Here is a 22030-nt window from a genome sequence, read left to right on the forward strand (position 1 = left end):
TACTGTCTCACAAAACGTTGAAGACCTCCTACTCCTATCCCTGCAGTCCTAAGATCCTGCACCTCCTTCCCGATTTGGCCCAACAGTTGCGTAGGGTTCATGATTTGCCACGGCCTGTTAAACACCCGGACATTTCTCTGCTTCCACAATGCCCAGGTCGTGATAATTACCAGTGTATCAAAACCACGCCGCTCGGCGCGCCTGAAGTGGCCCCTCGCCCAAAGCCACCATTCCGTCAATGTATCTTGAGGCTCCGGAGTCCTGATTTGGATGTTGAGCTCTTGAAGACCTAAGTACCACACCTCTCTTGCGTATACACATTGGATCAGAATGTGCTTGATATTGTCTTGGTCCTGGAGGCAAATAAAACAAGGAGAGGGGTGATCTTGCAACCCATGTCTGGCGCGGCGATCCGAGGTCCATAAACGTCGCTGCGCGGCCAACCAAGCAAAGATTTTGCACCTAAGGGGTGCCCAGCTCCTCCAAATACACTTCGCAAAGGGGACCCTCTCCAAGCCAGTGCACAGCCTTTGGTAGGTAGATCTCGCCGTGTACACTCCTGATTTGTCGCAGGGCCACGAGAAGGCGTCCGGCGTCTGCACGTCTCTCTGCACAGATCCAATCGCGTGCACCAGATGCATAAGTTGGAGTTGGGCCGTGAAGGAGACGTTGCCATGTATGTCCTGGAGCCATCTATTGTTAGTCAGAGCCTCCAGAACCGTCCTCCGATTGCGCGTGCGAGTATCTACGCTGCTATGAATCAGCGGTGCGATGTCAAAGATCGCAAACCCATGAATCCATCTATCCCTCTAGAACAGCACACGGCTTCCAACGCCCACCTTGATCAGCACCAGGCTGTCGAACACATGCCTTGCCGACTGATCATCGGACATGGTAATACCTTGCCACGGTCTACCTGGGTCTGTTCTACGGAGCCATTCCGAGCGAAGTCGCAGCGCCAAAGCATGCAATTGCGAGTTCTTCACGCCCAGACCACCGAACTGGGTTGGTTGACAGATGGAGTTCCAAGCGACCTGACAGTGCCCTCCGCTAACCTTTTCTTTTCCTTTCCAGAAGAAAGCTCTCAACCAGCTATTGATCTCTTCAAGAACCCAGATCAGCGCTTCCATCACCATTAAGTGGTGGACGGGCCTAGCTGCCGCAACAGACTTCACCAGCACTAGCCTGCCGGCCCGCTGAATTAGCCCTCTCTGCCACGCGGGCACGAAGCGCTTGGCTTGGTCCAGAAGGGGTTGCCATTGCGCCCTGGTGAGTTGCCGGATCGCCAACTGCAGTCCAAGATATCTACAGGGGAACTCACCCGCCTGGCATTGCAGCACGTCCGCCACCCTTAGTTGATCTTGCTCATCCCCTCTGATGAGAATGGCGGAGGATTTGGCGTAGTTGACCTTGAGGCAGGACGCCTCGCCGAAGATGTGTAGAGCGTTTCGAACGAAACTGTCACATCCCTGACCCCTTAAGCAAGTTAGCTTGTGCTCATGTTTTCCTTGCATTGCATCTAGGAAACTATCAACAAGAACAAAGTAAGTGGTGAAGGAAAATCCTAAAACCCTAGCCACTTCTTAAAATGAGGAAAAATTCAAACTAGTTACAAATCAATGAACCCAAAATGGCCTCAAGAAAAGTTCAATCTTTCTGATAAATCATGAAAGTAAATGAGCAATGAAGAAAACCATTTTCTTGACATTTTAAGCATTTTATTTAAGTGCAAAAAGCTACTGGTTTCAAGTTTTAAATTTGAAATCAGAAACTTTAAACTTTCAAAAATATTGAAAACTTTGGGAATAGTTGGAAATATTCCAACAATTATTCTGGTGTGTTTAAAATAATTTTTACCAAGTATTTGGGAGCTGAAATAAATAGCAAGTTATTGAAATGGCCAAAACAGAAACAAATCAGAAAAAAATGGGAAAACCCTTACCTGACGCTCACCTGGCCCGGCCCATCTGCCCCTGTCGTCTTCCTCCTCGCCAGTAGGAGCAGGAGGTGGCCGCCGCGTCGCCGCGCGCCTCCTCCCTGGCTGCCTGGCCGCCGCTTCGCGCTGGCAAGCACGGGGATAACCTCCCCGAGCTCGTCCCTATCCATCCCCGTGCTCATTCTCCCCCTCTGCCCCGTTTCTTGCTGCCGCCATTGGAGCCCGAGCAGAGCTCGAGCTCGCCGTCGTTCTAGCCTTCACTCCTTCCTTCTGAGCCGCGCAGTAGGACTGCCGCATCTCCCTCAAGCTTCCTAGCCCCGAGCTCGATGCCCAGATGCAGTGAAACGACGAGAAGCAGTCATCTTGTTCCTCGGGTCACCGAAGTTCGTCGCCGGCGTTCTCCCTCTCCAGGCCGTCCCCGAGCAAACTAGTGCCACCACTGCACTCCTCGTGAGCTTGCGCTTCTTTTCCCCAAGATCTCCCCGTCGATCCCCTCCTCTAGGCCTAATTCCACCGGAGCCCGACGAGATCTGCCGCAGGAGCTCGTCGCCGGTAGCCCTCCGGTGACCAGCTCGTCCTTCTGAGGCCACCAGTAGCTTCAGGATGTCGCGTAGGTGCTGTAGGAGCTAAGACCCGTGCGTAGTTCCCTCTGTATCAAAGACCTCGATGACGCCCGAACCTTGGCCGTCGCCAAGCTCGTCGCCGGCGTCATCTCCGGCCAGATCAGCCCCGGCTAAGTGCAGAAATGGAACCGCGGGAGAAGTGTCGTTCTTCTCATGCTCTCCGCGCAGCGTTTGGCCCTCTGTGCGCCGTTTCCGAGCCCCCCCCGACGCTCTGATGCTCGCCGGAGGCTCCCCGCCGGCGAGGACGACCTCGCCGCCGGTGGAACTCAGCTGGCCTGAGCCACTGACGGGTGGGGCCAGCCTCTGGATAGTTTAGAGATAATAAAAATAAATCTGATAAATTAATAAGACACTGAAATGTGGGTCCAGTGAGTTTAATTAACTAAATAAGATTAATCCTAATCTAAAATTGACCAGAGACACTGACCAGTGGGTCCCACTGGTCAGGTTTGACTTTCAACGGCCAGTTGGACCTGTTGATGTCATGCTGATGCACTAAAAGTATTTTCCAGTATAGAAATAATTCCAGAAATGTTTAAAACTTCAAAAATTCATAGAAATTAACCTGTAACTCCAATGAAAATAATTTATATATGAAAAAGTATCAGAAAAATTCAAGGAATCTGAATATGCTATTTTCAATCATGTTTGGAAAAGTTACAGAACCCAAACATGTAGATTAATGAATAAGTCAATTCTTATAAATACTTTATAAATGGAATTTGGAAAATTATTTAAATTTCATTATGAATGACATGATCACACACTGTTCCAATTACAAACCAGCAACTTAGCATGTCACCCCATGCATGTTAACGTCAAGTTGATCTAAGAATCAGGTCGAATCAATTAAAACGGTATCTGAGAATACCTCGTTTGAAGTGATATTTGAATTTGATTCAAATCAACTTCAAACCTAATACATGTTGGCTATATTAGTTTGTCACCTTGCATTCTCATGCCATGCTCATGCATCATCTTGATTGCATATGTTTGTTATTGATTGTTGTAATTTCTTCCAGTAGGCTCCGCTCCCCCGGATTCCACCGAATATCCGTCTGACGGAAATTGTCACTCCTCTGAGCAACAAGGCAAGCAACCATTTTTGATCATCCCGATAAATCCCATGTTCTTGCTCCTGCACTTATTTATTGCATTAGGATCAAATGCTTCAACTGCTTTTGCCACGTTAGTTGAACCCACTTCCTTTGCATGACCTATCCTTGTCACAGTAAATAGCCGAACCTTGCAACCTAGCATACCTGGTAGTTGCTTGAGCCATGATGTGCCTTATCCTGCTATGCATGCTATGCTTAGAGTTGTGTATGGTATGTCATCTCGGAGATGAACAGAATTATGAGAATGTGTTCGGTAAGCAAAGGTTGTGTGTTGAATCTGATTTGGTAAAGGTACCGGTGAAAGGCTGTGTAGGAGTACATGGCGGGTTGTTTCATTGGAACCGTCCTTAGGAACTGAGTTCCGTGTATGTAATCCAAGACTAGATACTACCACACGTTGGGATACTTAATTGACCCTCTCGACTTATTAATCGCTTAGTACTCGGTCCAGGAGTCGCAAGTAGTTTCTGGTGTTTATAGTCATGCTGGAGGCCGTGCATGGTGCTGACCTGAGAGGTGGGCTGTGATGCGGTAGGCAGTGGAATGGTGTACCAAGTGGCACCCGGATGGTGGGCTTGGGAACCCTGCGCACATCGTTTGAGGCCGTGGCGGAAACCTCGGCCGGACTTCCGTACGGGTTACTCTCAGATAGGCGATAAACCTGGACTAGGTACTAGTGTGGTTAACGGTCGTGGCCGACTCCCTCGTTGGGCTTCCGCTTGAAGGTTGCCGAGGTGCATGACGTGCACATGGCGATAAGTGGCGAGAGCGTGTGTGACGAAGTACACCCCTGTAGGGTAATGATCTATTCGAATAGCCGCGTCCGCGGATATGGACTACTTGGAGACATATGTTGTTCATAGATAACTTAAATGGCTACTCATAAAATTGTCAAGATAAGCGTGAGTGTCGTGGACGGCATCTCCGTATGGAGACGGGATGATTCCACGATGGTGTATTGTTGTGGTGTTAGTGGACTCGTGTGCGAGAAATCAAGTTGTCAAAATTATTTAAAAATGCAAGTTGTCTAGCCACGAGTCAAATGCTGGCTTTCCGCATGAAACCCCACCATACCTTGTTGATACATTGCATGAGTAGTTAGTTATACTAAAGTCTTGCGGAGTACCTCCGTACTCATGTTTGCTTAATAAATGTTGCAAAGGTTGCTAATGACCCTAATTGAGGGTTCTTCGTAGACATCGACGACGACGAGTAGCTGGTGTCCCAGCTACGATCTGGCCCTAGGTTGGGTCTGTAGTATAGTCAGGCCATGTGCCTTCTAGTTGCCCTGTCTGTACTCAGACAGTTTTAAACTCTTCCGTTGGCTTGTAACTGAATGACTGCTATTATGGGTCGTGAGACCCTTAATGTGTAATATTATGTGTGTGGCTCTTCCGAGCCTCTTAAATAAAGCTTGTATGTTTATGGTTATGTTGTGATGCCATCGATGTATCTATACATATCGGTATGCCATGCGTACGTGTGTCGTACTTGATATGTATGGGGTTCGATCACCTAGTCGTGAACTTTAGTAGCACTCCTTACAAGGAAATGCCCCTTTGTGATCCAACGAGCCTTGGTAGTTCGCTACTGCTCCGGACACATTGGTTGACCGGCATGTGTCCTTCTTAGCTGCTGTGTCTGTCCCCTTTGGGGAAATGTCACGCGATGTAATGGAGTCCTTGTAGCTTGCTACGACTCGTCTACACTCGCTGGTGACCGACACCTGCTTTATTGGGTCATGTATGCCTGTCCTTGTGCGGTACTGCCACTTTGGTTTGTGACTAGACTTGTCGATCCGGGTTCTTTGACATTGGGATGCTAGCGACACTATTGCATACGTGAGTCAAAAGATGCAAACGGTCCCGGCTAAGGTAAGGCTGCAGCCGTGGAGTTAACCGTGCGTGAGACCGCAAAGAGATGCGATGTGTTACAGGCTGGATTCCTATGACTTAGGATCGGGGTCCCGACAGAAACTCATGTCCTGCGCCGACGGCCTGATGAACAGGGCAACGTCATCGGCATAAATCGACAGACGTTGCATAGCCGTGACTCCCGTGAGCGCATTGATAATGCCATTCGATTCTGCTTTGTTGATGATGCTGGTTAACACGTCCATCGCGATCACGAATAACACGGGCGAGATGGGATCTCCCTGCCTTAAGCCCTTGGCATGCACAAAACTCCTTCCGGGGACTCCGTTCACCACAACCTTGGTGCTCCCCGAGTTGAGTAGCGCAGCCACCCAACCAATCCACTTGTTGCCGAATCCTTTTGCGCGAAGGACGTCAAAGAGGAATGGCCACGCTAATGAATCGAAGGCGCGCGAAATATCCAGTTTGAGGAATACTCCGGGATCACGACGGGCATGAATTTTCCTAGCAACTTGGCGCACTAGCAGGAAGTTATCGTGCAAGCTCCTGCCAAGAATGAAGGCGGACTGATTGGCCGCAACAATATCCTTCATCCTCTTCCTGGCTCTGATCGCGAGCATCTTGGCGAATAATTTGGCAATGCTATGGGGCAGACTGATGGGGCGGAAGTCTCCAACCTCTTGAGCGTCCGGTTTCTTCGGGATGAGAATGATGTGGGCACGATTGAGCTTGCTGAATCCTCTGCTATTCCCAACGAACAGCTTGAGCAAAACGGCCATGGTATCCTGCTTGATGATTGGCCAAGCACGGTGGTAGAAGGCCCCAATAAATCCATCCGGTCCCGGCGCACGATCCGCGGGTAGCTCTTTTATGGTGCTCCAGACTTCTTCCTCCGTGAACATCTACTCAAGCTCTTGAAGATCAGCGGCAGGAATCCCAAGGAAATCAAGGTTCAGGCCAGATTCCCTCGCTTGGGCACGTCCAAGAAGCCCATCGTAAGCTTCAGTGAAGATCTCCTCCTTCCGATCCTGGTCAGTGTATATGACACCATTGTTCCTGACATGAGCGATGAAATTCTTCGATCTCCGCCCGTTTGCCACAGCTTGGAAGAGCTTGGTGTTCGCATCCCCCTCCTTGATCCATCGGATCCTGGATCTCTGTCTGTCCATAGTTCGCTCTAGAGATGCGAGGCCTAGCAGCGCATGCTTGAGGGTGCGTCTGATCCATAACTCTCCAGGGGAAAGCAACCTGGTTTCCTGAACTCTATCCAGCCTCGCGATTACCCAGTTAGCCACCGCCATCTGAATCTTTATGTTTCCTGTTTTGCGCTGGCCCGAGGCCTGAAGAGTCGTAGCAGTGTTCCTGAGGAGGGCATCTAACCGCTTAAATGGGTCCACAATCCCCTCGTCACAGATCCAGGCCTCCCTGACGGCCTCCTCAAATCCATCCAGCTTGTCCAATAAAGCTCAAAACGGAAACGCTTCTTGGAACAGAAAGGCACACTCATGGACAGGTGAAGGGGCGCGTGATCCGAGATGTTGGTCGAAAGGGCCTGGAGCAGGCAGTCCAGGAAACTAAGTTCCCAATCGACAGAAACCAGCACTCTATCGATCTTCATCATGGTCGGTGAATCTCGCTCGTTAGACCAAGTAAAATTCCTACCGTGCATGTAAAGCTCTTTGAGCTCGTGAGCATCAACAAAACCTCTGAACCGCTGCATCATCCTCCTATTGAGATTGGCATTACTTTTCTCGGAAGCACGGAGAATCATGTTAAAGTCGCCAAGTACCATCCATGGCCCCTGGCAAGCTAGCCTCCTGGCCCGAAGCTCCTCAAGAAACGCAGTTTTAAGCTCATCTCCTTGCGGCCCGTAAACCGCAGTGATCCACCAATTGGTACCGTCCTTGCTATGAACCATGCCACTAAGGGAGTTGGTGTCGTGCACTAGTGCATCCATATCCATCACCGATCTATCCCAAGCAAGTAAAATCCCGCCACGAGTCTCAGACGCAGGTAAGTAATCGAAATCGTCGAAGGACGAACCTAAACATTGTAGAACCACAAATTGATCCACTACATCTAATTTAGTTTCCTGGAGACACACCAAATTCACCTTAGTTGTCTGCACAAACTCCCTAACCGCCGCCCTCTTCGCAGGACAATTCAGCCCGCGCACGTTCCAACATAGTACTTGCGGGTTTATATCCATAAAGAAAGAAGCTTCAGACTCCGGAACCCGCCAAGCGCTCAAAGCGCAAGCACCTCCGAGGCCGAGCCCTTCTCCAGTACATCCATGGGCGGCACCTCTTTCCCGAAGAGTGCCGCGATGACCCGGACATGCTGATCCCGAAGAGGCGAGTCGAAGATGTTCTGCAGCTCGGTAACCACCGTGTCGTCCACGTCCAAGTCATCCGGGACGAACCCCAACGCTCTCATGAGAACATTCTCCGCCTGGCTGACCTTGTTACTCTTATGCTCGAAAAGCTTCTTGCTGCCACGGGTGCATCGACGAGGGGTGAAAGGTTCAGCCTCTGCCCGAAGGTTGGAAGCTTGGACTTCCTTGAGAAGGGGACAAAAATGACATGTGGACGCAATTAACTAATTTCTCTTTACCTATTTATTTATAGTTAAAAGAACTATTTTTCTTCAACTATAAGTAATCTTTTCCTAATAATAAAACACAAAGTGCTTCTTCGTCCGTCGGCATTGTTCACCGTCGTCGTATTTTTTCAGAAAAGTCGCTCGGTTTTTAAGGATTCAATGCGCAGTCCCTGTTTAAGTGAATAGGTGAAAAACGATTCATTTTTGCAAAAAGCACCATCTCTTCTAGAATATTCAACCCGCGGTGCTTCTTCCCTGTTCGTCTCCCCAGCGATGCCTGTCCCCATTTGTCGTCTCCCTCCTGCACCGCGACGGCATGGGCTGCCGGCACCGATCTACAACCAAGGATCCGACGTCGTGCCCTTAGTCCTCCCCGTCTCGTCCCTGTCCCCTAACCCACTCTCCTCCGGCTACCAAGGCCAATGGATGCCCGCCCGACCTCTAGGTGACGTCGGCTATAAACAATGACGGATGTGCATCCCCACGTCTCAACTCTCAATGTGCGGTTGATTCATCTCTCCGCTACCTCCCCTTCCGTCCTGGCCTTCAGGGACTCAAGATCCGGCTGCCCCGTCTCCCTGCTTCTTCCCATCTCTCTGTGTTATCTTGAGATGGCCTAGCCCGTCTGGATGCCGCATCGACGGCAGATCCCCCAACTAGGCCCTCCATCGGCTCAAGATTCGGGGCCCTCTGCTCTTCGACGCCCCCACACGGAGCTAAATCCAGCAAAACAGCCCCAACACGGAACTGATTGTCTTCTAAAAAATGGTACGTATTTGACATACTTTTTTGCTGATTGAGGGCACCTCTCAAGTAATTGTTTTTTGCAGACTTCGTTACACAATCAGACATATCAGATTGCGCCTCTTACATCTTTGATTCGATCTTGATAAAGCATACAACATTTAGCATGTCCTGATTGTTTCCTTTAATCTACTTAATTAGTGGAAAGTCTGGACGTAAGGAATTGTTGTGTTCAATATTTTCTTTCACTTCTAACTCTGTAACACTTTTGAACCTCTAGAATGCAGCTTGCTGCCATCTCAATATCTCCTAACTAGGATAGGCAGCTAAATAGAAAAGAAGAACCAATTGATCGTAACTGAATCTAACATGGTTCATCGTCATGTACAATTGTAATTGAAGTGTGGGCATCCAGGGAACAATGCATGAGTGGATCCTAGCTTCCATTACCAATTCATTAAGACTGAAAGTATGTGGGTTTTGGACTTTAGAGGAAACCATTGCAAAACGTTGAACATGCTAGAGGAGTAGCTCTAAAGGCACAAAGCAGGGGTATGTCGGGGGAAATCATGGATATATCGGCAGATCCAAGATGCGATTTCGAGCAACCCGGTGCATCGCACGAGCCCTTTTTGCTAGTTAGATACAGAGGAAATAGAAGATATCATGCGCGTTGCAGCGGAAATTTTAAGCAAATAATTTGCAAGAAAAAGATCAACTGTATTAATATGTGGTAGCAAATGATGTACTAAAGTGGAAAGGATGCAAGTATGAATTATTAGTGCACGAAACGGTGATTCCGACACTGAAAAGATATTTCCAAGTCAAAAAAGGAAGAGTTAGTACAATCTATAAATACATTTGTATGTACCACATTTACACATTTCTTGCACTACATAACAATAAAAATGCGTATGTTACATTGGTTGATATTCTTTACATGCCTATGTAGATTTTGATAATCACTAAATCTTCTTCCTTCGGTATAGCCAGCAGTTTGCAAACTTAAATGTGACAGATAGACGCCTCGAAGCCTTCAAATGGCTAAAGTTGCAATAAATAGTGTATCCACTTTGTTTTCTTCCTCCAATTCAGCTGCTGCCAGAAATCTCTACTATTAAAGAGGGATCGAACATTGTCGTGATGGTTCGACCACCTCTCCTCACGATACCTTCTCCTCGGGCCTGTTTTTTTCCCTCAAAACCGATATCCTTCGATCGCACAATCCAATCCACTAAACCAGCGGCAAATACAAAGGAAAAACCAACCTATAGTCCTCACCCTTGCGAGCGATTCCGCAGAAAAGGGAAACCGCAACCGCACATCCTCGCCGACCTTCTCCATCCCTCCCAAGCCACCGAGGTGACCCATCTCCCCGCGATCACCACGACCGAGCCCTCTCTCCCGCGTCCCTCCAATTACTTCTGTGATGCTCCGGTGTTGGTGACGGGCTCATCGACCATGGCACACGGGCCATTTCGATTCAACGACCACACCAGCATCTCTACTGCCTGCATCGTGTGGTGATGTGGTCGGCGAGCATGACTGGTAGCCGTGGCAGATCGTGCAATCATGCGGCTCCATCAGTGGGTAGGCATCATGCCGCGTTGGCATCCCCATCCGCGTCGCCTTCGCTGGTGGCTGTTGGAAACGTGACATGCACCCTCACCCGCACGTGCAACAAAAGGGACCGAGTCCCACGGTGCCCACGCTCCCGCTTGCGTAGGCCTCGCCCACATAGACTCGCTCCCCGTTGCTATCCCAGTTCCGTTGTAACGATAGCTCCCCAATCCTCGTGTAACCTGCTATATAAGAAGTTGTGATGTACATCAATGAATATACTATGAGTTCATTCATCTAACTTGGTATCAGCTTTACTCAATCCTCTCCAGCTTCCGCCATGAGTATCCGGCGCTCTCTCCGCCAAACTCGTTCATTCGAGGATGCCGACGCCGTCTTCATCCTGCAGGAAGTCGCCCCCAACCCCACGACGACCATCGTCCCGGCGCTCTCCCCTCCGGCACCCGTCGTCGCGACGCCTTTGTCACCCAACGCCCGCGTGCTGCGTTTGGCTGTGGCGCCCTCGCTGTGCGCCGTGCGACCCCATGTCGACTTCCTGGCCCTTGCCCCGCCCCAGGTTCCTCTTACTCCTGCTCCACTCATGCATCACGCTAACATCGCGTCGTACATCCTGTTCAAGCTCTCCATCAACTCCGAGAACTACTCGAAGTGGCGCCAGCTCCTTTGGTACATCCTGTGCAAGTACCAGGTCGAGGACCACGTCGTGGAGGAGGTGGACCCGTTGCATGCCTACCCGACCTATCGCGCAACGACGACATGACGATCGTCGTGTGGGTGTACGAGACGATCTTTGATGAGCTCTACAACACCATCCACTCGCCGGACAGCACCACCTTTCGTCTCTGGGAGCAGCTCGAGATCTTCTTTCGCGACAACGTTGTCGGCCGCACCATCTACATCGGCGTCGACTTCTGCACCACGATCCAAGGCGACATGACGATCACCCAGTACTTCCGTCGGCTCCAGCAGCTCGCCTCCGCCATGGTCGGCGTGGGTGAGCCGGTCTCGGACCGGTCACTCACGCTGCAGCAGATCTGTGGCCAGAGTCGCCTCTTCCATGTCATGGCGATGCTGCTCTCGATGCAGCAATCCTTCCCCACCTTCCTCTAGGCACGGTCCCGCCTCCTCCTCTAGGAGATTTCTGTCAACGAGCGCGAGCGGGCCACGGGCGCTATGGCTCTTGTCGTTAGATCAGAAGTTTTGCCGCCTCCAACCTCTGTAGCCACGAAAAACCAATCTAGACCCTGTTCCAGCACCTTGCCGGAGGGGAAGATCATCTCTGGTGGCCATATTCATCATCCCGGCGGAGGCCATGACAAGGAGGGAGTAGTCCACCCTCGGGGCTGACGGTTTGTACCAGTAGCTATGTGTTCAATCTCTCTCTCTCTCTATCTCTCTAATGTTCTTGAGATGGCACGATCTTGATGTATCATGGGCTTTGTTAATATAGTTGGATCATATGGTGTTTTCCCATCTCTATCTTGTTGTGATGAATTGAGTTTTCCCTTTGAGATTTCATTACTATTAGATCGAAAAATTTTATGGATTTGAGAGCACTTGATATATGTCTTTCATATGAATAATCGTGATGGCAATGGGGTATTATATTGATTCACTTGATATATGTTTTGGTACGCAAGTCGTGGATTCCCGAGGTGATATTGGGGTAATCTATGCATACAGGTTCATGCATGTTTTCATCCTACTTTCTCCGGTAGAAATCTTGGGGAACTCTTTGAGGTTGATTGTGTTGGATTGAGTATTATGAATCTGAAATTGTTTGATGTGTATCGTATAACTAACTCATGGATACTTGTGGTGACATTTGAGTATGACACTAGAGTTGGTTGATGTGTATCATATGGTGTTATTTTAGTATGAACTCTTGAATGGATCGATCGGAAAGGATAAGTTGGTGTTATTTTAGTACAAACTCTTGGATAGATCCATCCGAAATGATAACTTTAAGGTGGTTTCTTACCCTACAAACAATTTCTTCTTATGTTCTTGGCTAGATAAGAACTATGGTGTGATTCTTTGTTGCACGTTGAGGGATGGTTATGTGATCCAATTATATTAGTATTGTTGAGAGATTGCACTAGTGAAAGTACGGACCCTAGGCCTCATTTTCAAGCATTGCAATACTGTTTATGATCACTTTTGTTACTTGCTACCTTGTGGTTTTTATATTTTCATATTAAAAAAAAATTTAATATCATTACTACACTTGTATCACCGTCTCTTCGCCGAAGTAGTGCACCTATACAATTTATCATTGTATTTGATGTGTTGGGGACACAAGAGACTTTATATTGTTCATCTTTATCATGTTTTTCGTGAAAACGATGGAACTGAAAATTGTGCTCAATTGCTAGTGGAAGAAATTATGAAAACGCTTAAAACACATGATTGAGTGCTCACATGATTAAGCTACTATATTAATCATGTTTTTCGTGAAAATGATTCATGATGCTCTCTTGCATGTTTCAACTATTATTCCTATACGAGCATCGTTGAAATCATCATGCCTAGTTAAAACACATTAAAGAAAAGCGCTTATTGGGAGACAAACCAATATTTATCCGTTATGTTTTTGAGTGCTCACATGATTAAGCTACTATATTAATCATGTTTTATAGTGTTTATTTCAATAAAGTGCCAAGTAAAGCCTTTGGGATAGTGTGGATACTTGCTTGTTTGAATCTGTGAAAAAAGAGAAACTTTTATGTCCAGTGTAGAATTTCTATGATTTTACCGGGGAGTCAAAACATTTTGAAATTTTTACACAGTTTTGTTATGCAAATTCTCTGCACTATCTTAATTTCTAAAAATTTATAGTGTCACAGAAGTATCGTTTTAATGCAGATCTTCACAGACTATTCTATTTTTGACAGATTCTGTTTTGCGTGCATAGTATTATTCTGTTTAGTGTTTCATAACTTACATTGAGTGATATAAATTATGGTGATGATAGAACATAATAGGCATTATGTGAAAACAATTGTGAATCTTGTCTTGACAGTACCTAAGTGAATGATCTATATCTATCATACTAACCCATCTCACGAAGTCCCGTTAAGTTTTGTGTGATTGACGTTTTCAAGTTTTGGGTGAGATATCAATACAAGGAGAATAAGGAGCAGAAAGAACCTAAGCTTGGGGATGCCCAAGTAAACCTCAAGATAATATCCAAGGGAGACTCAAGCGCCTAAGCTTGGGGATGCCCCGTAAGACATCCCCTCTTTCGTCTCCAACATTATCGGTATATCTATATTTTTATTCATCACGTGATATGTGTTTTGCTTGGAGCATCATTTTATTTTGTTGTTCTTTGTTATATGTTATTTATAATTTTGTTTTTCAATAAAAAGTTCGAATAATTGCCTTTAGAATGCTTGAATTGCATGTGTGATGTGTGATGTATAAAAACAGAATTTTTTGTTGTAGTATTTGAATTATCATATTTTACTAGAACGAGGAAAGTTTTTGAAATTTTTACACAGTACTGTAATACAAATTATTTATCATGTCCTAAATGTTCAGAAGTTTTTGAGTTACATAAGTACATTTTTGGAATTAATTGCTACAGACTGTTCTGTTGGATAGATTAGTGTCATAGTTTTGTTATATACTTATCCTATAGATTCCATAGTTTATATTGGTAGATATAAATTGTGGAAATGGTAGTATACAATACCTAATGTTTGAAAATTATATGCAATTTGTGTTGGCAATACATGAAGTGTTAATTTACTTTTATGTGTACTAACCTATCTCACGAGTTCTTTTCAAGTTTTGTGTGGATGAAGTTTTTGAGACTTAAGAGAAACCATGATATGAGAGGAATTAAGGAGACACGAAATCTCAAGCTTGGGGATGCTCAAGGAACCCCAAGAAAATATTTTAAGAAGTGTCAAGCATCTAAGCTTGTGGATGCTATGCATCCCACCTTTCTTCATCAAACAACTATCGGTTAGCCTATGTCGAGCCTAAATTTTTATTTGTCCACATGATGCGATCTATTCTTGGAGTTCTATTTTGGTTTAGTTTCTTGTTTGAATAAAATACTCAGATATGAAAATCTTTATTGAGAGAGAGAGAGAGAGAGAGAGTCCTCACATAGCTACTTGATTGTTTACCTACTCATTGATCTTCATTTATATCTTTTGAAGAGTAGTTTGATGTTTCCTCTTGAGCTTCACTTATATCTACGAGTAAATTGTGAATCAATGAAATATCATAAACATAAAATTATTAATCTGCTTTATGCTTAATAGTAGCTTCACATCCGGTTTATAAAGTAAAATCTATTGAAGTTTGACAATCACAATATTGGTCATACAAGCAATTCATGAACGAATAGTATAAGGAAGAGAACTTTCACATACAAATATATTATATTGGAAATATTCTATGATTGTGAATACCCATTAATTATTTTCTAACTTGAGAAAATTAGTTGAAGTTGGACAAGGAAGACAACATAATGAATTATGGTTGTGTATATTTGCATAGAAGTTATATTGTTATGGATCCTCCAACATGTGGTGTTTGCTTAGGATCTTTTGCTAGCCAAAAATTCGTACTAAGTAGAGATACTACTTGAGCATCCAAAAACCCTTAAACCCAGTTTCGTGCCATGAGAATCCACTATATCTACCTATATGGGGTATTACCCCGCCGTTCCAAGTAAATTTGCATGTGCCACCTCTAAAAATTCAAATGAACATCTTTTTTGTGTGTGTGGACCACTCATGGAGCGATAGGGGGTGGTCAGTATCTTCCATGTTAAGCGGGTTATTCTCATGATGAGTGTTTATTCACTCGTTCTTGCACACGAGGGCCGGTAATAGGGATTCCCGGTCCCGAAATAAAAAAATGCAAATAATTAAACAAAACTCCCCCAGGAATGTTGGTGTATGGATGGTATTCGTGGATTCGGCTAGCCGTGGAGTGTGTTTGTTGGTGGAGGGGGAGTAAACCTTTACATTTATCGCTTGGGAACCGCCGCTAATGTGTTTAACATGGAAGATATCGATAACTCCTGGTTGTAACGTTGACGGGAAGGGTGCACCTTTCAAAATTATATTCTATTTTAAACAATGAGCTCTGGCACATATGCAAATCCCTGCTTCCCTCTGTGAAGGGATAATCTATTTACTTTCGTGTTATTTACTTTTCATGTTGAGTCAACTTCTTAGTTCAACCTCAATATATTAGTTGGCAAGCACCATGTGTTGGGGAAAGATCTAGGCACATATGGCCAGTCAAATATATTTGATCATGATTCATTATTGTTGACAATTATTTTTATGATAAGTATGTTGGGAGGCGAAACATTTAGCCCGTATCTTTCTATGTGTTTGATGGATGCCATTTGTTCAAAAAATGTGCTTTGATTGCTAGCCCGTGGTGTTGTTTTTTGTGCAGAAATCAAAGTTCTCCAAATGCAATGAATCTTTTTAATGATTTTTTGGAATAGAATAGGCACTAGAAGCTTTGTTGGAGGCGTAGAAGATCCACGAGGTGGGCACAACACACCAGGGCAGGCCACAGGCCCCAGGCACGCCCTGGTGTCTTGTGCTCTCCTCGTGGCGCATCTTCGCGTGGAACCGACGCCCAAAAATCCTATAAATACAGAAACCTCCAAAAATATCCCTAGATCATAAGTTCCGCCGCCGCAAGCCTCTGTAGCCACGACAAATCAATCTAGACCCCGTTACGGCACCTTGCCGGAGCGGGAGATCATCTTCGGTGGCAATCCTTAGCATCCCAACGGAGGCCATGACGAGGAGGGAGTAGTCCACCCTTGGGGCTGACGGTTTATACCAGTAGCTATGTGTTCAATCTCTCTCTCTCGTGTTCTTGAGATGGCATGATCTTGATGTATCATGGGCTTTGTTAATATAGCTGGATCATATGGTGTTTTCCCCTCTCTATCTTGTTGTGATGAATTGAGTTTTCCCTTTGAGATTTTTGTTATTATCGGATCGAATTTTTTTATGGATTTGAGAGCACTTGATATATGTCTTTCATATGAATACCCGTGGTGACAATGGGATATTATATTGATTCACTTGATATATGTTTTGGTACTCAACTCGCGGACTCCCGAGTTGACATTGGGGTAATCTATGCATACGAGTTGATGCACGTTTTCGTCCCACTTTCTCCGATAGAAATCTTGGGGCGCTCTTTGTGGTTATTTGTGTTGGATTGAGTATTATGAATTTGAAATTATTTCATGTGTATGATATAATTAACTCATGGATACTTGTAGTGACATGGGAGTATGACATTAAAGTTGGTTGATGCATATCATATGGTGTTATTTTAGTGCGAACTCTCGAATAGATCGATCAGAAAGGATAACTTGGTGTTATGTTAGTACGGACTCTTGGATAGATCGATCGAAAAGGAAAAATTTAAGGTGGTTTCGTACCCTACAAATAATTTTTTCTTATGTTCTCCGCTAGATAAGAACTTTGGAATGATTCTTCGTTTCACGGTGAGGGTTGGTTACGTGATCCAATTATATTAGCATTGTTGAAAGATTGCACTAGCGAAAGTACGGATCCTAGGCCTCATTTTTAAGTATTGCAATACCAATTATGATCACTTTTGTTACTTGCTATCTTGCTGTTTTTATATTTTCAGATTAGAAAAATCAATGTCTACCATCAATACTACATTTGTATCACCATCTCTTCGCCGAACTAGTGCACCTACACAAGAGACTTTTTATTATTTGGTTGCAGGGTTGTCTGAGAGAAACCATCTTCATCTTACGCCTCCCACGATAGATAAACCTTAGGTCATCCACTTAAAGGAAATTTGTCACTGTCCTAAAAAACTCTATGCTTGGAGTCCCAGCACGAGTCTACAAAAACAAGTTGTGTAGTAGACATCAATGGCAAAGAGAAAAAAATCGATTTATCTTCTTGTCAGAAGAGAGTGGTTAAATAGACACGACAGTTGCCAATAAAGGAAGAAGCAGGAGAGAAGAGGCCTAGAGAGAATCAATTTGTTGTTGTAGAAATAAAAATCACGTGTTTTCATGTTAGACACATATTTCTTAATTAGAATAATTATGCAATCACTACATTATTTGTTTTTCCTAATTAGAACAATTACGTAATCACTATGTTATTTGTTTCCTTGTGGCACTTGTGTATCAGTTGGGTGATATGCCAAACTTTTGATAGTTCACTATTTACATTCTTATTAATTTTTGTTATCTGTGTGTAGTTCTGATTTCTTACTCAATATGTGTAGTGTGTGTTCTCAGTTGATCACTTGTCTGGAATATGATGTTATCTGCCTCCAGCTGACTGAGTAAGGAAGTTCACAATCTGAAAGAAAGATTGATGTCACGCATGAAATAAATCATTGGTGAAACAGGAAATACACTTTGGCAAACATGAATTTATTGGGCTACATGAATGCCATTGTATATTGCCAAACATTGATACTTGTAAATTATGGCTTCATGTCATTCTGCTATTTCCAAGCCACACTTGTTAATTTTTAAGTTATGTTTGCGATGATGCGTAGGCACCTCAAAGGAGATTATTTGTGTAAAAGGGGAGCGTATGCTTGAGTGGGTTGTCGAAATTTTCAGTTTGGTGCACATATATACCACCTTAAAGTATAGTTCTGAAACAACTTAATTATTTTTTATTTTCCTTTTGCCATGGATGACATGCATTTTTGGTTATTAATATACATTAGATGAAATTATCCACACACAATTAGGTCAAATTTCAATAGAGTAATTGCTATATTTGTATAGTTTTTCTTTTCGTTTGTATTGATGTGACTTCATTGAAAGGGTTTGGAGATGATAGATGTTGTCATGTTCTAGCTTGTATATCTATCTAGCATCAAGACCTTCCATAAGCGAATTACGTTTTCTCTAATAACTTTATTTACACTGGAATTGCACTCATATTGGCTGCTCCTAGCTTTTGAATGAATTAGGTGAATCCCTAACACCTTATTTAGTAGACCAAACTGTTGATATCATATTTGTGTATTGTTGTTATTCTCATTTACTAAAGCTAGGTTAGAAGTATCATTGTGAAGAGCTTACAATGTGTTATGTGCGCACATATTCATCTAGTGAATATCATTGCACCTCCTTTTCTCTTGTACTCAGCTCAGTTTTTCCGTACATACTCAATGAGGAGAGGGGCCTGAACTGTCTCTTATGGACTTATAGATGCATACCAGAGGCAATACTTACCAAACTTCATAAAAATGATCATACTAGGGTGTTAGAGCATTTTTAATCACAGAAATATCATTAGATTGGGTGGAGGCAATATTAGTTCTAAACATCTTTTAGGTTACCTTAGTTATGCACGCGAGTGAAGGGAAAATACAAGGGAAATTGGTGATTACATGTCGCTTTGTTGGTATGTCGTCCTCCCTACTCATCATTTCTCGTGATGCATATGCACCATTTCACAGATTTCCTAAAGGCGTAAACGAAGCGATTGTAAGGCGAGACAGTCAAAATTTAGAATGACAACAATGCTAGAGCAAGGGCAGATAAAGAATGCATGTGTAGGGAAAGAAGGGGGCAAGGAGAAAGACGGGGCATTGTATTCTTCCAAGAAGAGGGCGGTGAAGGAATCAACGACATAGGGACACACTTCTAGATCGGCCGAGATACCTTTGTTTTTCTTGTATTTCACCGTAAGAAAAAGAGACACAATGGTTGCACAGGAGTAAATAAGTGAAGAAAGAATAAATATTTATGGTTTATATTGATGAATATACATCATGTTGGATATACACTTCTAAATAAGAACAATTATTTGAATCATTTGTTTTTTGGTCCGTGGCAAGACATGGGCATTAAACTAGTATTAGATAGAGGCCATATGAAACAAGAAAAAAAGGCTACCAGGAAGTATAGAAAAAGGAGGATCAAGACGTGAAACCAAAAATCCCTGTGGCTACTCGTATGTATCTTCTAGCATTTCGAAAAGAAAACATGCATCTTCTTATTTTTGTTTATTACAGCTCCTTGCATAAAATAAGAGTGCTACAACATGTGCTATATACTTGAGTTACTATGTGCTAAAAGATGCATTTTCTTAAATATTGGAACAACTGCATGACTTGGTTGACAGTACATATGAGATAAATTGTCAAGAATTGCAGAAATATAATTGAACGGAGCAAGTAAAGATAGCGGGCTAGCTGACAAATATTCTAAATACCACTACATACAAATGAGGGAAGCATCATTAATTACCTTGTCAAGACTTCCAAATTTAAGAGATAGAATATACCCATCGTCTAGCAACCTAGCTAGCTTGAATAAAGTTGTAGTGGATTCCTGTCAGGCTGATGCCCATGTCAAAGTGCCACCCATGTGTAGCATGAAGATGGACCAGACATAAATTGCAGTTACGAAGACTTGTCAAAGAGCGAACACTTGTTGCAGGATCAGACATACACACCGCTGATGCATGTATGAGGGAGAAAATATATCAGCCACAAATGGTGTTTGGTGTCAACAACAGATGCAGTGTCATGAGATCTAACAAAAAGACCGATGGTAAGAATTCAAATCAATTACGGTTTTGTAGTCAAGGAAACAAATAGAAGTAAGTATCATAGAGAATACATAATTCTACAATGCAGATAAGAAGAAAATATAGATATACCGCTAAATGATGAAACATCAAACAGTAATATCTGAAAGAAAACTTGAAATAAATATTTTAAGAACAAATATATCAATTCAGTTAAGAGGACCACAAGGTTAGATATGCAATTTAGTAACCTACGCCCGTCCATCTTCTCTGAAATAATCTAGAATTTCGGAGCAAAATCTGAATACAACTACCAGATCTTATCAAGCCATAGTATCTCGAACAAAATACTCTTGTGCAATGACAAGTGAACAACAACTCATCTTGAGAAAAAACGTATTTAACATGGAAGATACCAGCCACCCCTCACCGCTTCATGAGCGGTACGGGCACACAAAACATAAGTTTATTTTGAACATTAGAGTTGGCACATACAAATTTACTTGGCACACAAGCCCAGATGCAGTGAATCGACGAGCAGCTGTCGTCTTCTTCCTCGGGTCACCGAAGATCGTCGCCGGCGTTCTCCCTCTCCAGGCCATCCCCGAGCAGACTAGCGCCACCACTGCACTCCCCGTGAGCATGCAGTCATTTCCCCTAAGCTCTCCCCGTCGATCCCCTCCTCTAGGCCTAGTTCCATCAGAGCCCGACGAGGACCGCCGCTGCAGCTCGTCGTCGATAGCCCTCCGGTGACGGGTTGGTCCGCCTGAGGCCACCAACAGCCTCAGGACATCATGTAGATGCGCTAGGTGCCCAGCCCCGCGCGTTTTGGCCCCGTATTCGATGGCTTCGACGAAGGCCGAACTTGGTCGCCGCCAAGCTCGTCGCCGGCGTTGATTCTGCCCACCCCAGCCCCTGGGGCTTGTCCCATCGTGCTCGCCATCGAGTGGCCGTTCCTCTGGTGCTCTCCGCGCCGAGTTTGGCCCTCTGTGCGCCATTTCCGAGCCCCCCCGACGTTCTGGTGGTCGCCGGAGGCTCCCCGCCGGCGAGGACGACCTCGCCGCCGGTGGATCTCAGCTCGCCTGAGCCGCTGACGGGTGGGGCCAGCCTCTGGATAGTTTAGAGATAATAAAAATAAATCAGATTAATAAATAAGACACTGACATGTGGGTCCAGTGAGTTTAATTAACTAAATAAGATTAATCCTAATCTAAAATTGACCAGAGAGACTAACCAGTGGGTCCCACTGGTCAGGTTTGACTTTCAACGGCCAGATGGACCTGCTGATGTCATGCTGATGCAGTAAAAGTATTTTCCAGTATAAAAATAATTTCAGAAATGTTTAAAACTTCAAAAATTCATAGAAAGTAATCTGTAACTTCAATGAAAATAATTTATATATGAAAAAGTATCAGAAAAATTCAAGGAATCTGAATATGCTATTTTCATTCATGTTTGAAAAAGTTACAGAACCCAAACATGTAGATTGATGAATAAGTCAATTCTTATAAATATTTTATAAATGGAATTTGGAAAATATTCAAATATCATTATGAATGACATGATCAAACAATGTTCTAATAACAAACCAGTACCTTAACATGACATCTCATGCATGCTAACATCAAGTTGATCTGAGCATCAGGTCGAATCAATTAAATCGGTATCCGAGAATACCTCGTTTGAATTGATATTTGAATGTGATTCAAATCAACTTCAAACCTAATACATGTTGATTTTATTAGTTTACCACCTTGCATTCTCATGCCATGCTCATGCATCATCTTGTTGCATATGATTGTTATTGATTGTTGCCCTTCATCTCGGTAGGCTCCGCACCCCCGGATTCTACCGAATATCCGTCTGACGGATATTGTCCCTCCTCTGAGCAACAAGGCAAGCAACCATTTTGATCATCCCGATAAATCCCATATTCTTGCTCCTGCACTTATTTATTGCATTAGGATCAAATGCTTCAACTGCTTTTGCCACGTTAGTTGAACCC

General features: G+C 44.3%; 1 long non-coding RNA gene across 1 annotated transcript; it reads left to right on the plus strand.

Annotated features, from left to right (window-relative positions):
* Window positions 1-14409: 14409 nt before the first annotated feature.
* Window positions 14410-19274, plus strand: LOC123449012. Its single transcript, XR_006631950.1, has 2 exons — window positions 14410-14449; window positions 17753-19274. It is a non-coding gene; the product is annotated as an uncharacterized LOC123449012 (long non-coding RNA).
* The last annotated feature ends 2756 nt before the right edge of the window (window positions 19275-22030 follow it).

The sequence above is a fragment of the Hordeum vulgare genome, chromosome 4H (genome assembly GCF_904849725.1).
Source record: "Hordeum vulgare subsp. vulgare chromosome 4H, MorexV3_pseudomolecules_assembly, whole genome shotgun sequence".
Taxonomy (NCBI): domain Eukaryota; kingdom Viridiplantae; phylum Streptophyta; class Magnoliopsida; order Poales; family Poaceae; genus Hordeum; species Hordeum vulgare.